The 17,527-nt window shown below is 58.8% G+C and overlaps 1 non-coding gene across 1 annotated transcript; it reads right to left on the minus strand.

The window, feature by feature from the left end:
* Nucleotides 1-5,367: 5,367 nt before the first annotated feature.
* Nucleotides 5,368-5,440, minus strand: TRNAY-AUA (transfer RNA tyrosine (anticodon AUA)). The gene has a single exon. It is a non-coding gene; the product is annotated as a tRNA-Tyr (tRNA).
* Between the last annotated feature and the right edge of the window lie 12,087 nt (nt 5,441-17,527).

A 17,527-nucleotide genomic window follows, 5' to 3' on the forward strand; every position in this document is an offset into this window, starting at 1 on the left:
GCTGAGGACAGGACCCTGGACTGTCCCGGGCTGTTGGAGCCGCCTGCTGCAAGCCCCAGACGGCTTTGACCTTCTTGCTCTCAGTCCCTTCCTGAGGGCTGAAGTCCTGTTTTCCTGGCTTGGAGAATCCCATGGACTGTGTAGTCTACGGTGTCTCAAAGAGTCGGGCGCAACCGAGCGACTTTCACTTTCATTCCTCCAGACCTGAAGCCTTCTGGGTGATGGAAGACGATGTGTTTCCTTGGCAACCCGTTCCTCCAGGCCCTGAAGCCTTTGGGTGGTTGAAGACGTGGGTTCCCCGGATGGCTGGGGAACAGGGCCTCAGGGAGGCTGGCTGTGAGGGCACCCTTGAGGGCAATTGCCCTTTTTCTTCATGGTCCCGAGAGAGAAAAGCCACGATCCCAGGGCCCTCACGTCCACTCCCTGCTCCAAGCCTTCCCTGGTGCCCCCCGGGGGCTGCCCCTCTCAGATCACCCACAGAGCGGGCGGGGACGCACCTGCTTTTTTCCTACTCGCCGAGTGCGTGGCTCTTCACTCATTCATTTATTTTTAAAAACCTTGTATCGGGTTGTCAGTCACTTGCTGGACCTTGGGGAGCCTGGGCAGCCTGGGTTCTGGGGGGAGATGGAGAAGCGGTTATGGAACGTGCTGAGGTCTCGGAGGAGATGCTGGGCTGGGTGGTCATGGAGGGTGGTCCCGACCGAGCTGGGGGCCCAGACATGCTTCTCTGAGCAGAAGAGCTCGAGCTGACCCCGCAGACGTGGTGAAGGAGAACGGGGGTGTGACAGGCATCATCTCATCCCACTTCTCACGACTGTCCTATTGGGGGAACCCCTCCTCTTCCCGGGGGGTGCTCAGCTAAAGCCGCCCCGTGTGGCCTCCTCTCTGGTTTCTGAACGCCCGGCTCACAGAGCCTCTGGGGTGCATTTCCAGGGGAGCTGGGCCTGCTCCCGTCGGAGAGAGAGAAGCCCGCGCTGTAACCCGGTTCCTCCGCCCGTCACCCTGCTGTTCCACCCGTGTGGGGGGCTTTGTTTTATAAGAGTAATTTTCTTCTCGAAATTCACCTTGAAATGACCGGAATGACTCACCCCTGATGTGGGGAGGAGATTGTGGGTGAGGGTGGGGTTTTGGGACGGGGGAGGGAAGGTGGGTAGGACTTGGCCCTCAGCAGTGTGAGGTTTCCGTGGGCCACCTGCCAGCACCCGGCAGAGGACAGTGACTGGGGAGAGACGCCCAGATCTTCTGGGGACAGAGGACCCGGCTCTGGGGCCTGGGGACCAAGGGGACACAGGCAGCCTGGGGGTGCGACCATCCCTGGAGGGGACGCTGATCTGCCTCAGGCAGGGGCCCTGGGGCATCATCGCCCGGGGTCGTCAGGGAGGAGCCTGCTGCTCAGGCAGGGCAGGGGGCGGCCACAGTCTGCACTGTGCTCCCCACACGCAGCCCTGAAGGCAGAGGGGGCAGCCATGGGGCTGCTACTGCACGCGCGGCGCCTGTGTGGCCTCCGCTCACGTCGCGGGAAGGCGGGCTGGACTCTGCAGTGAGGGGCCAGGTACACGGCGACGCCAGGGCTCCCTCTGTCACCGGTGACCTGTGCTGGGTCCTTCCTTACGTCCACTCTCTCTCTGCTGTCTGCCGTCTATGTATCGTCATCTGCATCTGTCTATCCATGCATCCATGTATCCACCTACCCACCCCCCCCTCCATCCGTCCATCCACCCACCCCTCCACCCACCCACCCACCCCTCCATCCGTCCATCCACCCACCCCTCCACCCACCCACCCACCCCTCCATCCGTCCATCCTTCCATCCCTCCATCCACTATGCATGTATCCACTCATTTATCCACCCATCCATCCATCCATCCATCTTCCATCCCTCCATCCACTATCCAATTATCCACTCACTTATCCATCCATCCATCCTTCCATCCCTCCGTCCACCATCCAATTATCCATTCATTTATCCACCCATCCATCCATCCATCCATCCATCCATCTTCCATCCCTCCATCCACCATCCATTTATCCACTCATTTACCCACCCATCCATCCATCCATCTTCCATCCCTCCGTCCACCATCCATTTATCCACTCATTCACCCACCCCTCCACCCGTCCATCCTTCCACCCCTCCATTAATCTGCCTATCTGTCCATGCAGTCATCCATCCATTTATCCGTCCTTCCCCCCACCATTTTTCTGCCCAGTTCTGTCTCCTCTAGTCTCCAGCCTCACACCCTCTCCTCTGTACACGACATAACAAATATTTACATTTACTTTGAAGGAACCTGGTCGTTTCAGCCATCCCCTTTCCAGAAGGTGGATGTCTCATATTTGCTGAAAGCTTCTTGGAGAGATTTCTTGCTGTCGCGGTTGTGAGTCATGCTTAACTTATTGAGGAGTGAGAGTGCTGACCCCACCCCCTGGGTGCACAGGAGGCTGGGGGTGAGGTGTCCTCTGAGCGCTCAAGCTGCTGAGCTGGGAGAGCTGGTCTTCGCTGAAACAGCAGGCCTGCTCTCCCTGTTTCAGGGAAAAGGCCAGCAGGACCGTCTCCCTGGCTCTGAAACCACTCTGTGATTTGCCCCTCTTTCTTCCTTCGATGCCCGGCACCTTCCTTGCCTCCTGGATTTCTGTCCTGTGTGGCCCTTGCTGTGACCTCCATGAAGAAGAAAAGAGACTAGGAGAGGGGCTGCGAAGTCCGAGGGGCTATGAAGGACAAGAGCACTGTGGGCTTGGGCAGTGTCCCTGAATGTCCACCCTGACCAGCGCCTATGTCACCTGCCAAGCCTTGTGCCCCCTCCCATGGGCCCTCCTGACTCAGAACGTGTGTACAAGGATCTCCAGTGGGCTCCGGTGTGCCACCTGCCCGCAGACTGAGGCCTCGTGTGGAGCTTGGCTGAAATGCTGGTACACAGCATCCTAAGGGTGCCCTTGGGCAGTCGGGCCCCTCCCTCAAGCACTTGCGTGCGAGAGCGCGCGGTTGTGTGTACGCGTGCGTGTGTATATTTAACGCTGACAAACTTTAAACCCAGAGCCAGAGGTGCAGGAAATCTGCCTCACTGCCCAGCCGTGCGCTCCTCCCATCACGCGTCTCGTTCATCAGGCCGTCTGAGCCCTCCCTGGTGGGCCTGTGGGCCGGAGCTCCCGGGGAGCCGGCCCCTCTGCCCTCCCCGGCCACAGCTGCTCCCGTTGCTGAGCACTCACTGTGCTCAGACTCTGCATCCCTCGGACTCTTCCCTGGACGCCGCGCTGTGGGGTCTTGTTTCACACAAGGGCAGAGCAAGGCATGGCGACTCTTGGAGTCCTGGCAGAAGGCGCTGTGTGTCTGGTACCAGAGCTGGGCCTCAAAGCAGGGGCGACCCGCCTGCTTTTCTGAGGGCTCCTGGAGGGTGGGGCCTGGGAGGTTTCCAGCCTGGTCGTGGGAGGGAGTGTGCAGCCTCCAGAAAGGACCAAGGACGGGTCAGCGCTCGTGCCTCTGTTCCCTGAGGCCTTGTCTACATCACAATTTATAACAAGTTGAACTGGTCACCATTTAAAGGATTTATTAGGGTAGAGGTGGCTCAGATGGCAAAGAATCTGCCCGCAGCGCACGAGACCCAGGTCCGATCTCTGGGTCAGGAAGATGCCCTGGAGAAGGGGATGGCACCCCACTCCAGTGCTCTTGCCTGGAGAGTCCCATGGACGGAGGAGCCTGGGGGATACAGTCCACAGGGTCACGAAGAGCCGGTCACGCCGGCGACTAACACCCACACACACACAGTTGATTTTCAACATTGTATTAGTCTCAGGTGTACAGCGAGGCGACTCAGTCACACACACACATCTACGTGTCTCTTCGTGGATAGATCCTTTTCCACTACGCGTTATTCTGTGACAGTGTTAGTCGCCCGTTGGGTCTGGCTGTTTGCGACCCATGGACAGCAGCCCACCAGGCTCCTCTGTCCATGGAAATCTCCAGGCAAGAATCCTGGAGCGGTGCGGTCATTCCCTTCTCCGGGGAATCTTCCTGACCCAGGGTGCGAACCCAGGTCTCCTGCGCTGCTGGCAGGTTCCTTACCGTCTGAGCCCCCAGGGAAGCCCCTTGGGCACGGACGTACCATTCCATGCAGTGTGCCTCGACCATCTACTCTGTGCACAGGAAGGCGCATCTGTTAAGCCCACACTCCCAATGTAGCCCCTCCTTTTCCCCTTGGTAACTACAAGTTTGTTTCCTATGTCTGTGAGCCTGTTTCTGTTTTATAAACAAGAGAGTTGTTTAGATGCCAGATGTAGGTTATATCATATGACATTTGTCTCTGTCTGACTTCCTTCTCTTAGCACGACACTCTCTAGGTTCACCCATGTTGCTGCAAATGGCATTAGCTTCTTTATGGCTGAGTACCATTCCATTTATGCATGTATCAGCTCTTCCCTGTCCACCTCCCGGTTGTTGGACACGGTTGCTTCCACATCTTGGCTGCTGTAAACAGTGCTGCTGTGAATACTGGGGTGCGTACGTCTTTTTGAATCAGAGTTTCCTCTGGATCTGTGCCCAGGGGTGGGATTGCTGGATCACAGGGTCGCCATCTTTTCTTCTTCTTGATTTTACTTTTTAGGACACAATTCCTAGAGCGCAGCACAAGTATCATCCTTCCCTTTCACTCTCTGAAAGGGAGTCAAACCATATAAAGTAAGATCCTCCAATCAGAGCCGACTCTACGGTCCAGGCAGCACTCACACACACACACACACACACACACACACACACAGACACAGAGTACGATAGGCACACACTTCCCTTTTGATGTTTTGCTCGCCACCCTCCGATGGCCCGACAGCCTCATCACCTCTCAATCAGGACCGTCTGGTGGGAGGAGGGAATGCGCCATCCTCCTCCTTCCCTCCCGACCCCAAGGACCACCTGTCCCTTCCCTGGGGCTTCATCCATGTGGCCACGAAGAGGAGGCAGCCGGGCGGATGGAAGTGGCCCCCAGGCCCCACTGCTGCTCCCAAGGCTGAGCTTGTTACGAGGGCATGGGCGTGTTTGCTGGGGGCAGACACTTGGCCCTGGTGCCACTTTGCTGCCGAGACGGCCCCCAGAGAAGAGCAGGCACAGGGATGGGGAGCTGGCTGCGGGCACGGAGCTGGGGCTTTCCGGCCTCAGCTGGAGTTCCAGAGAAAGGTCCATGCGGGCAGGGGACATGGGCTTGAGAGGGGCCTGCCTGGAAAGAGGCTAGGAATTTGGTGTCTTTATAGAAAGTGAGGTCGCTCAGTCGTGTCTGGCTGTTTGCTCCCCCATGGACTGTAGCCGGCCAGGCTCCTCCATCCGTGGGATTCTCCAGGCAAGAAGACTGGAGTGGAGTGCCATTTCCTTCTCTAGGGGATTTTCCTGACCCAGGGATCGAACCTGGGTCTCCTGCATTATAGGCAGACGCTTTACCGTCTGAGCCACCAGGGAAGTCTCTTTAGAGATGTAAACGTCAAATAAACGTGTTCAAAACCCGCTTTGTCCCTTCAGCAGAGAGTTGATGACGAAGCATGGAGCACGCAGCCTCTGTGCGCCAGACTCAGCGCCCCATCGAGGGTTTCTGTGTCCCCTCCCCTCTGCCCCCCGCCCCTCCGCCCCCCGAGGGGGCTGCACCCCTCCTCCGTGCAGCGACCTTGCGAAGGTGAGGCTGCATCGTCATTGCCACCAGAGTCCCAGTGAGCCTGCTCCCTGCGTGGTTCGGGGTGTGGAAGTTTCTGTCTGGCCAGGCTGGGCTGGACCCAGAAGCCTCCTTCAAGGCCGCGGGGCTGAGGGCTAGGGTGAGGGCAAGAAGTGGATTGATTTTCCTTGATTAATTCTGACTCATGATCTTTTCTCAGAAAGGCACCTTAATTTTAGAGAACTTGGCATGGCCGGAAGCCCAGGCCTTTAAGAGCCTTTCTGGTGAGAAGCCTCAAGCCACGTCTTCCAAAAGCAAATGACTAGAGGGGGGCTCCACCCTCCCTCCCAGCCTGCTTTCTCCCCTCAGCTTCTCTTTGTAAATGCGGGAAATTCCGTCCTTGTGCTCATTTGTAAGGAGTTTCGCTCCCACAGAAGACAGCGATGCTGAGGACTGACCAGTCAGTGCAGCGTCCCTGAGGCCCTGGGCTTTGGGAACGTGGACCACGGCTCCTTGATCCCTGGGTCCCCAGGCCCGGCTCTTTCAGCACTGCCCACAGGGAGGTGGCTGAAAGAGAAAGTTGCTCAGTCGTGTCTGACTTTCTGCGCCCCTGTGGACTGTAGCCCGCCAGGCTTCTCTGTCCATGGGATTCTCCAGGCAGGAATACCAGAGTGGGTTGCCATCTCCATCTCCAAGGGATCTGTCCTACCCAGGGATCGAGCCCAGGTCTCCTGCATCGCAGGCAGAGTCTGTACAGCCTGGGCCACTGGGGACTCATCACAGGGATTGGCAGTGGACGTCAGACCAGGGGGAGCAGGCAGGAGAGACGAAGCCTTGCAGGTGCTGAGGGAGGACCCTGTGAGTTACGACACTAGGGTGGGCCGTGATGAGGTTGGTGAGGGGGTCAGTCCCCACGGATGGACACAGTCCTTGCGGGAGGGCATCAGGGCCCCCTCCACTCCCTGCCCCCAGGGCAGTCAGCTCAGCCTGCAGACCCCCGGGCCGAGTTCAGCCCTGGGATCTGGGGTGCCACCTCACTGCAGCAAAGGCTGCCTGATGCCAGGGCAGCCTTGGACCGTGCCGGGAGTCTTCCCCTTCTCCCTCCAGATGCAGGCTCACGGTTTCACTTCTGGATACTGCAAACGTTTTTAAACACCAAAATCCAAGTGCCCAGATGGAGCGAGGCGTCCTTCCCTTATCAAGGGAAGCCCAGTGCCGACAGCCTCTTCGTGGTCAGGGTCGTTTTCTGATGTTTGCGACCCACTGGTCCGCAAGAGCAGTCAGGCTGTTAGGCGTCTGTTTGAGCAGTCCGGTCAGGCTGAGGGAGTCGGGCTCACTGGGCGGGGAGTATACCGTTGAGTCTTGGCTGCAGGTTTTCTTGTTTTGTTTGGGTTTGTTCTGGGCAGCGGGGCCTGGTCTGTAAAACCTGCCGTGTCTCAGCAGCAGTGGACAGCTGGTTGGAAAGGGGAATGTTTGGAGCTCTCGAAGGATCGGTTCTGATTGTTGCTGTTCAGTTGCTCAGTCGTGTCCGACTCTTTGTGACCCCATGGACTGCAGCATGCCAGGCCTCCATGTCCATCATCACCTTCTGGAGTTTGTTCAAACTCATGTCCATTGAGTCGGTGATGCCATCCAACCATCTCATCCTCTGTCATCCCCTTCTCCTCCTGCCTTCAATCTTTCCCAGCATCAGGATCTTTTCTACTGAATTGGCTCTTTGCTTCAGGTAGACAAAGTATTAGGTTTCAGCTTCAGCATCAGTCCTTCCAGTGTTATTTGGTTTGATTTCCTTTAGGACTGACTGGTTTGATCTCCTTGCAGTCCAGAGGACTCTCAAGAGTCTTCTCCAGCACCACAGTTCAAAAGCATCAATTCTTTGGCACTCAGCCTTCTTTATGGGCCAACTGTCACATCCGTACATGACCACTGGAGAAACCATAGTTTGACTATACGGACCTTTGTTGGCAAAGTTACAGTCAACAAAATCCTGTTAAGATGACTGAGAGCCACAGGCCTGTCCAGGGCGTTTGGACTCGAAGGGGCATGGCCTGAACTGAGGGTGACATCAGACACCCCTCCCCCACCTCCCAACACAGCCTGGGCTCCAGGAGAACGAGGTCAGGACCCGAAAGCCGTGAGCCCCCTGAACTGAGCACAGGGCCGGGTGCACAATAAGGGCACTGACGACTTGCCTGCCCCGCTCCAGTGACTGCCTGCCGCCTGCCCCGCTCTGCTGACGACTTGCCTCCTGCCCCGCTCTGCTGACAGCCTGCCTCCTGCTCCACTCCGGTCTCTTCCCTTTTCACCCCATGGCTGGAAACACTGCTTGACGACGGTTTCCACGGTCCGTGTCTGAAGGTTCATCAGAATTCTGTTTTGTGTTACAATGCATTCATTATCCGTTCCCGGCATTTATGGTGTGCTGGACCTTTGCTTGACCCTGGGAAGGTCATGGGCACCTAGGAGGGTCCGTCCGTCCAGGAGCAGGTCTGGTGGCGACAGGTGGGTGAACAGAGGCCCACTGGACCACGGGGCTCTGAGAAGAGCATAGGTCACATGCCCCTACCCCCTGCACACTTGGGGGTCACCGGCAACCCAGGGGCTTGGGAGACCCCAAGGCCTGCTATCTGTGGGGGTCTTGAGCCTGAGGCCGGGTCTGTGTGCCTCCTGGTGTGGGGGTGTAGGGCAGGGGGTGGGACGGCCAGGAGAACTGGTTCAGATGGTGATGGCCTCACTGATACGTCTGGTCTCTCCCGTTGAAGAGCCAGGGTGTCTATGCCAGAGAAGCGGGCACCCTGACCTCGGCTCCCTGGACGTCTTTGCCCACAAGAGGACTTCAGTGTTTCCACAGCTCCAGGCTTCTGGCCCCAGGGGAGGAGGTGCTGGTCAAGGCTTGTGGGCAGATGTAGACCCGGCCAGCAGGCGAGGTCAGGCTGGGAGGACATGGGGAGCCCCGGAGCTGGAGAGGGGAAGGGCCCACAGAGGCCAGCTTGCCACAGTCTGACCTCTGAGAAGCCTCTGCACAGCGGCTTCTGTGGGGAAATAGAAATGCCTTTTCCAAGTGCGGTCCTGAGTGTGTGTTCTTAGAGCTGAAAGAGGCCTTTGGGGGTGACCCCCAGGCAGGGCAGCAGCGGGGAGACACTTCCGAGTCACTGGCTCCATGCCACCCTGCGCTGAGTCTTCATTAAACCCCCGAGGTGGGAGGCAGGGCTCCCACTGAAGCTCTGGGGGGCTCTGCACCCCCAGATCCCGCCCTTCAGGTCTGTGGGGTTTCTTCCTCCCTGGCTGCTGACGATTACCTGTTACGCGTTTAATCACGGGGACAACTTCCCTCACCCTGCATGTGCGGGCTTCTCTCTCGAGTTTGTATCGTTAAAAGACCTCTCTAGGTTTTCGATTGATTGGATAGGTCTAACAGTTCATGAGCCTCCCTGAACCAGGAGAGACATTATTGTGGCTATCAATAATTATTTTCTTATTGATGTAATTAGAGGTCTCATTCTTTGCTCTCTCGGAGACTCGGAGAGATGAATCTTCCAATTATCTCCACTTTCGAGCTCTTTTTCTTTTTCTCTTCAAAATATCTCTAATTATCACTCTTGCTACAAGTATAATCAGCTTGCATAAATTGGATCTATTCTTAGCCGTGGTTCAGCCAGGCCCGCATCCTGCTCCTAGCACTTTGCGTGCTATGGTGATAAATTCGAAGCTAACACATCCATTCGACGCACAGCCCCAAATGAAAGGACCAAGCTAAAATCACATATTTACATAGAATTTGACTCAGAAGAGCCTAAACACACAGCAGAACAAAGCTGGGTTATTCTGCTGCACAACGGGGCCCCTGTCCCCTGTCCATCGGCTCCGGGAGTCCCGCTGATGACCGATGCGGCTGCAGCGCCTTCTGCTGACGTCTGCCCGGCGGCTCATGCCGGCCTAGTCCACTCCTCACCTGGGCTGTTTCCCGGGTCTCGGGAGCTGCAGGGGAGCCGCACCCTCCCCCTTTACTCACAGAGGTTCTCAGGAACACGTTGCGAGCGTCCAGCCCACTCCGAGTCCAGCAGGGCTCATGGAAGGACACGGGGCGCAGAGCAAGGAGACGGGAGGGGATCTGAGCAGTCTGGGGGCCTCCGGATGGGCCTGGAAGGAGGGGGAGGCTGTCCAGAGAGGAGGCCCGTCTTTCAGGAACAACCACCTCTACTCTTGCCCAGCACTCCTGGGCCCGTCCCAGCTCTCGACTCTGGTCCACTGTCCGAGGCACTGCAACCCCCTCCCAAGCGCTACTTAAGGCTGCTCTCAGGACTCCTGGTCTGTAGACACCGGAGCCTAGTGGAGACGCCCTGGAAGCATTCTCCAGCATCCACAAGGCTGCTGTTGACATCACTGCGGCCAGGACTAGTCAGGACAGTGAGACCCTGACCAGCCTCTCTAACAAAACCGCGACATCTCAGCTGTACGGCACCTACTGTGCGCCCCGGTCTCTGAGGCTGTTAATCCAGGTCCCCTCCTCCTGAGCGTCTGGTCGGGACGTCGCCTGCCCGCTTTATGTGCCAGGCCTGGAGGAGCGCGCTCCCTCGATGGTAGGGCTCGGCGATGCGGCCTGGGACTTGGAGTCACCCTCTGGACCCGCTAGCCCGAGAGGCCTTGGGGAGCGACCTCAGTGTCAGTCATGTCTTGGGGAGGCCAATGGAGCGGCAGGCCTGGGCCACCATGGGTGACTGTTCTCAAACGAGGCCCCGTGGCAGGCTGGGGCGCTCGGCTCGGCCACCTCCTAGGTCTGCCCGCCCTCAAGTCGGCAGGTCAGGGCGGCTTCTGCAGTGGGGAGCTCGGCCGAGCCCCTCCAGGAGACGCGGGGGGCACACCGGGCAGGCGGCCCCTGCTGTGACACCTGGACCCGGGCCCAGTGACTCTTCTCTGCCTCAGTTTCTGCACACGCGCGTGGGTGGGGGGATGATAAGGCCAGGGGCTGCCTCATGGGGCTGCGAGGACCAGTGAGATGGGAGCAGGCAGGCCCCCAGGACATGCCGGCCGGTGGGACCCCCGCACCCCCTCCTCTCAGAGCCGCTCCGAGGACGGGGCTGGGAGGGCAGGTGGGTCCAAGCGCTCCCCTCACACCAGGACAGGGGAATGCTTCTTCCTTGTGCTTGCCGGCAGGGCTGGTGTGGCTGCCTTGTTCTTGTTGTTTAATAATCTATTTTATTTTATGAAAACAGTTCAGTACTTCTATTTTTTCAGTCCAAGTTGAAACCAGTTTGTAAAACGAAAACAAAGTCTACAGAAGTTTAAGAATTATCTCGCCTTTCTTTTTAAAATGTTTTATTTTATACTGGTGTAGAGTTAATTTACAAGGTTGTGTCAGTTTCAGTGGCACGGCAAAGCGGTTCAGTTATTCACATACACATGTCTGTCTCCTCAGATTCTTTTCCCGTCTAGGTGGTTCACAGAGTAATAAGCAGAGCTCCTGTGCTTTGCAGAGTGAGTGCTAAGTCGCTCCAGTTGTGTCGGACTCTGCAACACCACAGACTGCGGCCCGCCAGGCTCCTCTGTCCGTGGGATTCTCCAGGCAAGAATAATGGAGCGGGTTGCTGTGCCCTCCTCCAGGGGATCTTCCCGGGCCAGGAACTGAACCTGCGTCTCTTGTGTCTCCGGCATTGGCAGGCGAGTTCTTTACCATAGCGCCACCTGGAAACCCTAAAATCGACTGTGCTGGCCAGGAATCGAACCTGGGTCAACTGCTTGGGAGGCAGCTGTGTTCACCACTGCACCACCTTGTAAAAGCCTGGGGAAGAAACTGTCTTCTGCTTGTTTAGATCTCTGCTTACAGACACAACATGGCCAGAGAGCCGACCCATCCCACGGGGAATCTTGTCAAAGATCCTGCTGAAATTTACCTCCAGGTGAAAGATTCTTCCCTCTTTGGCCTTGAGATAAATGAGTAAGTTTTGTTTTTGTTTCAAGGTGAAAGTCACGCTCCTGGGCCAGCGTCCTTTTTTGCCTCAGCCGCCAGGAAGCCCAGGGCCCAGCCTCAGCCCTCCTCACGTCTGTTAGAGGTGGGCCTGCTTCTGCTTGGTTCCAGGGTCTGCCTTCCGGAGGCAGGGTTGTCCTCCAGGGGTTGGGGGTGTGGAGAAGAGTCCTCGGGGCCAAGCTGATGGAGCCCCTCTCCCCCGACCCTCTCGTCTGCTTTAAGCCTCCTCTCTAGCGGTCTTATCTTGATCCTGCATGAGTTTCTTCTGACTGTCCTTAGACTGCACAGCGCTGGACAAGCCTTCGTAGGTACGAAACCAGCTCAGAATGTTCTGGCTTCACCATGCAGCATCGAAAAAGATCGGTGGGATCCAGAGCTTAGGCATTTAAATCCTTTGCCCGTAATTGCAGCGAACACGTGAATCAGAGAAGCGTGCTTTAAGTTGGGCCGCCTGCTTCTTTCAGTATTGCCTTTCATTTGAAAAACAGGCAAACAGAGAAGGACTTACATCTATTTGCTTTTTCTGTTGAGTATTTTAATGGTCTGCTCTGCCTGAGAAGACCTGATGTTGAGCTGAGGTTGATGGAAGCCGCAAGTGGACTTGTCGCAACAAGCCATAGAAAGTTACTTTTGATGTGTTTTACTGAGATATCTGTGGTACTTTCCAATTATTTTCTGCCAAGAAAGGTAGTTCCTCATGAAACACGACTTCTTTTGAAAACCGCAAGTGTGGCTTTGTCAGACTTCAGGCCCCACTTTAGTCTCCGGCAGGGCGAGTTCTGGAGAGGGAGAGTCGCGTGGAATTGGGCTTCGGGTGAGTGGGGGCTCCCTACACACTGTCCTCCCAGGGAGGGGGAGGCCCGTGGAAGGTGCTGGTCCCTGGGCGTTTGCAGCACCACCAGCCCGGCTAGGGGCTGGCCCCCCAAGCCTGAGGCAGCTCCTGGCTCGAGGGAGATGCCGAGAGCAGGATGCCGCCTCCATCCATTCGGCGTCCCGGCCCTGGCTCCTGGTGTGCGGGGTGGGGCCCGTGTAGACGCCTGCTCCAGGGGGAAGCGGGGTCCTCTCCTGGGCTTTTCAAAAGGTGGCTGAAGAAAGAGTCCGCAGACAACGGGCGGGAGGTGTTCTCAGATCAGGTGGAAACCACATGAAAGGCTTCTTGGAGGAGGAGCCGGGTTTGGACTTGACTTGGCGGCGGGAAGGGGCTGAGCCGTGAGGGCCGGATGAGGGCAGCCAGGAGGGGCCGGGAGTGGGGGTGGATTGTTGACGGGCGGGGCGGGGGGGGGCACTCCTGGTGGGGAGGGGCTGCTCCGTGGACAGAGCGGGGGTTTTGCGGAAAGGGCCTGGTGCTAAATGCTGAGCGGGGAAAAGAGAGGCAGGCCAGAGGTGCGGGAATCCTCTCCAGGGCCCGCAAGGGGGCCACACTGGGATCCCTCCCCCGACCGCCTGAGCCCTGTCACCCAAGGCTCTTGACAGAGAGGATGAAAGCAGCCAGCACAAGGAAAAGTCCCTTTTTACAAGCTGACACTTTATTAAAGGACAGCAGGCATTGGGAGCGTGCAGGTGTCAGAGTCCCCGGGGCGAGCTCACTCCCACCTGGGGGCCTGCTCACCGGTCCAGGCAGTGGCTGGAGGAGCCAGGTTCAAGGGTGGCGCGTCCTGTCACGCGCTTGACCCGGCAGTGTGAGCATGGGCGCCCCATCTGGCCAAGATGAAGTCTGCCTGTCCTTCCTGGGCACTCGGTCTGGTCTGGAAGTCAGGGTGGTGGGAGGAGGCCCCTGCCCTGGGCCTGCAGCATTTCCTGGGCCCCCGCTCCGCACTGGGTTTCTCTGAGCTTAGCCTGGCAGGTGCGGGGTCAGCCTCGACATCCCCTCTCCTTGTCTCTCCTTGGGGCTGTAGACAGGGTCACCCCTCTCAGGGCTGTCCTTCTGTGTCCCCCACCAGGGGTGACCCCGGCACTCACTGGGATGGTGAATGGCCCAGACCACTGAGCCGCAGTGGACGCCTTGACCTCCGGCAGGCCCCCCAAGTCCCTGTAGGCTAAATCGGGGCAGGGGACGCTGTGGTCGTCCCTGGGTGGATCCGCGTGGACGCTATCGTGCGTCGTCCGCAACAGCTGTGCTTCCTGAGGTCGTGACCCGCCCCGGCGCCTGGACCACGCGATGCTGTGTGCCCGCCCTTTGGGTGCCTGGGACCTGCTGATGTCCACCTGGGCTCCTCACCCTCTCTTATGGAAGGGCAGCAGGGTCTCTGTCACTGGGAAAGCTGTGTGGAGGGAACCACGTGGCCAAGCATCGCAGCAGAAGGACTCACCGCGTCAGACCTGACCGCTGCAGAGAGGGGCTCCGGGCAGCCCCCCAGCTGTGGTCGAAGCCCTTCCCTCTGCTTTTTCTCCCCCTGACGGGTGGGGTGGAGCAGGTGCACGCTGGCCTCTGGGCCTGCCTCTCATCCTGCTTGGTCTCTGGGTCTCCTGGTCAGTGCCCCGGCGATTCTGAGGGGCCCAGGGCACCTTGCTCCCTAGGTCTGCGCGGGATCACCCCGCGGCCACTTCCTCGAGTTCCCCTTTCATCAGCGTCTTTGCTGCTGTATCCCGCATCCCTCTGTGAGTTCCAGACGAGCCCCTAGAGTTCGCTTTCAAAACCCTCGCCATCGAAGCTGTCACAGCAGGATGAAGGGCCTCTCTCTGCTCACACGCTCATTCTTTGAGATGCCTTTCTGCCTAAACCACGCCTTGCCTTGCCAAGCGGTGCTCCCACCTAGCACCAGGTCTCTGCCGCTAAGGGGGGGCTCCCTGTGGCTGCACGCGGGCCTGGGGGGCTCCTACCTATCTCAGGCCCGGAGCCCGGGGCTGAGATCGCTGCCCCTCCACGCCCCCTGCCAGCGCGTCCACGCAGGCCTCTCTCAGAAGGGGCCAGGCCAGCCGACCCGAGCTGTGTGCGTGGACGGGCGTGTGACGTGCACAGGCAAGCACGTGTGATGTGCGTGCCTGGGGCTTGGTCTGGAATTCACTGATGAACGCGGGTGCGTGCCGTGCGAGGTCAGGGTGAGGCTCGTTGGGGCGGGTGGCCGAGTCTGGGAGTTGAAGGAGGAAGTGGGGTCGGGTTTGAACCTGCACCCGATGGGGTGCCGGTGCATGGGCTGCAGGCCGCGTGCCGGCTGCAGGAACCTGCCGGGCAGGTGCTGGGGGCACGCACCGCCACTGGGGCGGCCCCTCTGTGCTGCCGCCTTCCCAGAGTCCACCAGGCGGCCCTGCCACCTTACCGAAGTCCACCTGGGCCCATGGGAGGGCCAAGGGAGCCCCAGGGGGTCAGCCTGCTGCCCACGGCCCCCCACCCCCCGAGCACGTGTCCACGTCCCACCTGTCTGTTCCTTGGCGCCCTCGGTTCTGGAAGCTCCCTGACACCTTCTCCCCGTGGGGATCAGCCCTAGCTGGGACAGAGGGGCCGTGGAGGGCAGGGTGGGTGGATGACGGCCCGTTGTCCTGGCTTGGGGTGTTCTGTAGCAGGCCGGGGCCTGGCCTCAGATGCCCCGTGTGGCCCGCTAATGCTGGCCTGTCCCTGGCTCGGGCCCATGGCTCTGATTTCCGCGTCCATCACCATGCTCTCCTTCTCTGCCCGACTTGTGAAGGGTCTGGTTCCGTCTCTGCTTTGCGAGCCCCATGAGAGCTGGCGACACTGAGCTGAGGGCACGCTCGGTCCCGGGCCCTCCCCCGGGAGACCTCTGCCTTCCAGAACTCTCACTTCGTCTCATTCCAATGGCCATGCTCAGGCCTGAAGGAATAACTGCTCCTTTTGTCATTTAGACCACTCTTTGCTTCTTTTCACTACGAACTTTCAATGCGAAAGTAGAAGACAGGGGAGAAAGCCAGCTCAACACTCAGAACACAGAGGGTATTGCCACTTTAACGTGGAGTATACCTTCCTGAGTCCCCAGGCAGAATACGTCATCAAAGCCCTTCTGGCCAAGCGATGGTGTGAATAGGATGGTGGTCTGCCCTGAGTGGTGTAAACCCCCTACCAAGGCCGCATGCCTCGGGTGAGGGCCCCAGGCCCCAGTGCACTCGGGCGCTTGGGAGCTTTCTGAGATGCTGGTGGTGCGGCTGTGAAGTGAAGACACAGCGCCATCAGACTCCAGACTCCTGCGCCCGGTCCCCGCCAAGGAAGACGAAGCTCAACGTGGCAGCAGAGAGCTGACACCAGGTCTCACCTGCCCTGCATGTTCCCCTGGTATATGTGTGTGCACACGCGTGTGTGTGGTCCCGTGCAGCCTCGTCATGGGTGTGGGGTCTGTGTCCACGGCACAGTCAAGGCAGCCCAGTCCCGGGACCCATCCGGGTCCCCCCATGCCCCGCCCTCACTTCACAGCTGTTCCCGTCGCTCCTCTCACCTTCTGAGATCAGGAAGGTTCCCCACGGCACCTGTGGGGCCAGGCTTCCACCCACCAGGCCGTCTCGTCTATCACTGGCCCCTCCCACCTCCCATCCAGCCGCTCTGGTCACCCGTTGGCCAGGGAAGGATGTGGTGACCGGTTCCTGTCTGGGCCGCTGTGGATGGGCCTGTCCTGAACATTCGTGCCAGGGCTCTGGGTGAGCCACACGTACACACTTTTCAGGAGCAGAAGACGCCACCTGCATCCCCAGGTGGGTGATGAGCACTGACCGACCCAGGCGGCACCGTGGTTCTTTGGGGTCTGAAGGTCTGAGCGTCCGCTGTGCTGCTTCCTGGTGGTGTAACCTTGGATCCTCGAGCAACATGAGCCCAGACTCGACTTGCTCCTCTGGGAAATGGGTTGATGAGGCTGCGTGTTCTGCAGGCTCCGCATCACCACTGAGTCAGCTCGCTGGTGACCGGCCCTCAGCACGGCAGCCCAGCAGGCCGCTGTCGCTGCCCCGGGGGAGGGTGGCCCTCCCCCTCCCTCCTGCCCCGCTTTGCTTCCGGAGGCGGGACAGCCCCTTCCGCCCGGCGGAGCCTCGTTGCTGACCTCCTGGTAGATCCCTGCACTGAGAGAACGTGTCCTTACTCATTTTATAGGTGCTTTTATCAAAAAGCACCACCCCTTCAACTTTGCCTTCATGAGGAGGATTATTTCCTCTTTCTCCCTAAAGCAAAAACACCGCCTGCCAAGGTAGGGACATTTTTATGGTCCATTTGAACCCAAATGCGTCATGTAGGTTCATAAGAGGCACAGTAGGCGCCAAATCCTGAGGACTCACATGCACACACAGAGGGCCCTTCCCAGCCTGAGCCACGCCGGGGGAGAGGGGCTGCCTAGAGATCCCCCCGGGGGAGGCCTCATCCAGCTGCCCAGACTCAGCTGGCCCTGGCTGGAGCCCGGGGCTGGGGGAGGGAAGCGGGGCACACACCCACGCCCAGGTGGCTCCCCCAGTGCCATCCTGGAGTGAAGCCTTCTAGCTCGGAAATGAGCCACAGGACCCTGACTCCGGTCCAGGGCTCACACAGGGACCGTCCAAGGCATCGATCGTGATGCTCCTCTGGGAGAAGATCCCCCCAAACAAAAACGTCCCTCCAAACAGGACTTTTGTTCTAAGGGAGAGCTTGTTACGGAACCAGAAGTCAGGGCGTCTGCTTGTATTTTTCAGTTTTAGGGTCTTTTTATAGTAATTTTGGCAGAATGTGATGCGACGTTTTCAGTGCAATAGCGTGAGAAGAGAGGGAAGTACAGACTTTGTCCCCAGCTCACAGCTGGTGCTGCTGAAGCGGGGACAGAGCGGCTCCCAGGCCAGGGCGGGGGCCCAGGAGAGGCGAGCGAGGCTGGGGGCAAGTCTGTGATGTAGGCAGACGGTGGTGCTGGCGTGGACCGTGTGTGCCTTTACGTGTGAGCTGAGCACGGTGACTTGTGGGTGACGCTGAGCACGTGCGCCTCTCTCTTTATCAACTGCCTGCTGGGGGGCCAGCGGGATGGCCCCTGTGTAATGCACA

Source organism: Ovis canadensis, chromosome 4 (genome assembly GCF_042477335.2).
Source record: "Ovis canadensis isolate MfBH-ARS-UI-01 breed Bighorn chromosome 4, ARS-UI_OviCan_v2, whole genome shotgun sequence".
Lineage (NCBI taxonomy): Eukaryota > Metazoa > Chordata > Mammalia > Artiodactyla > Bovidae > Ovis > Ovis canadensis.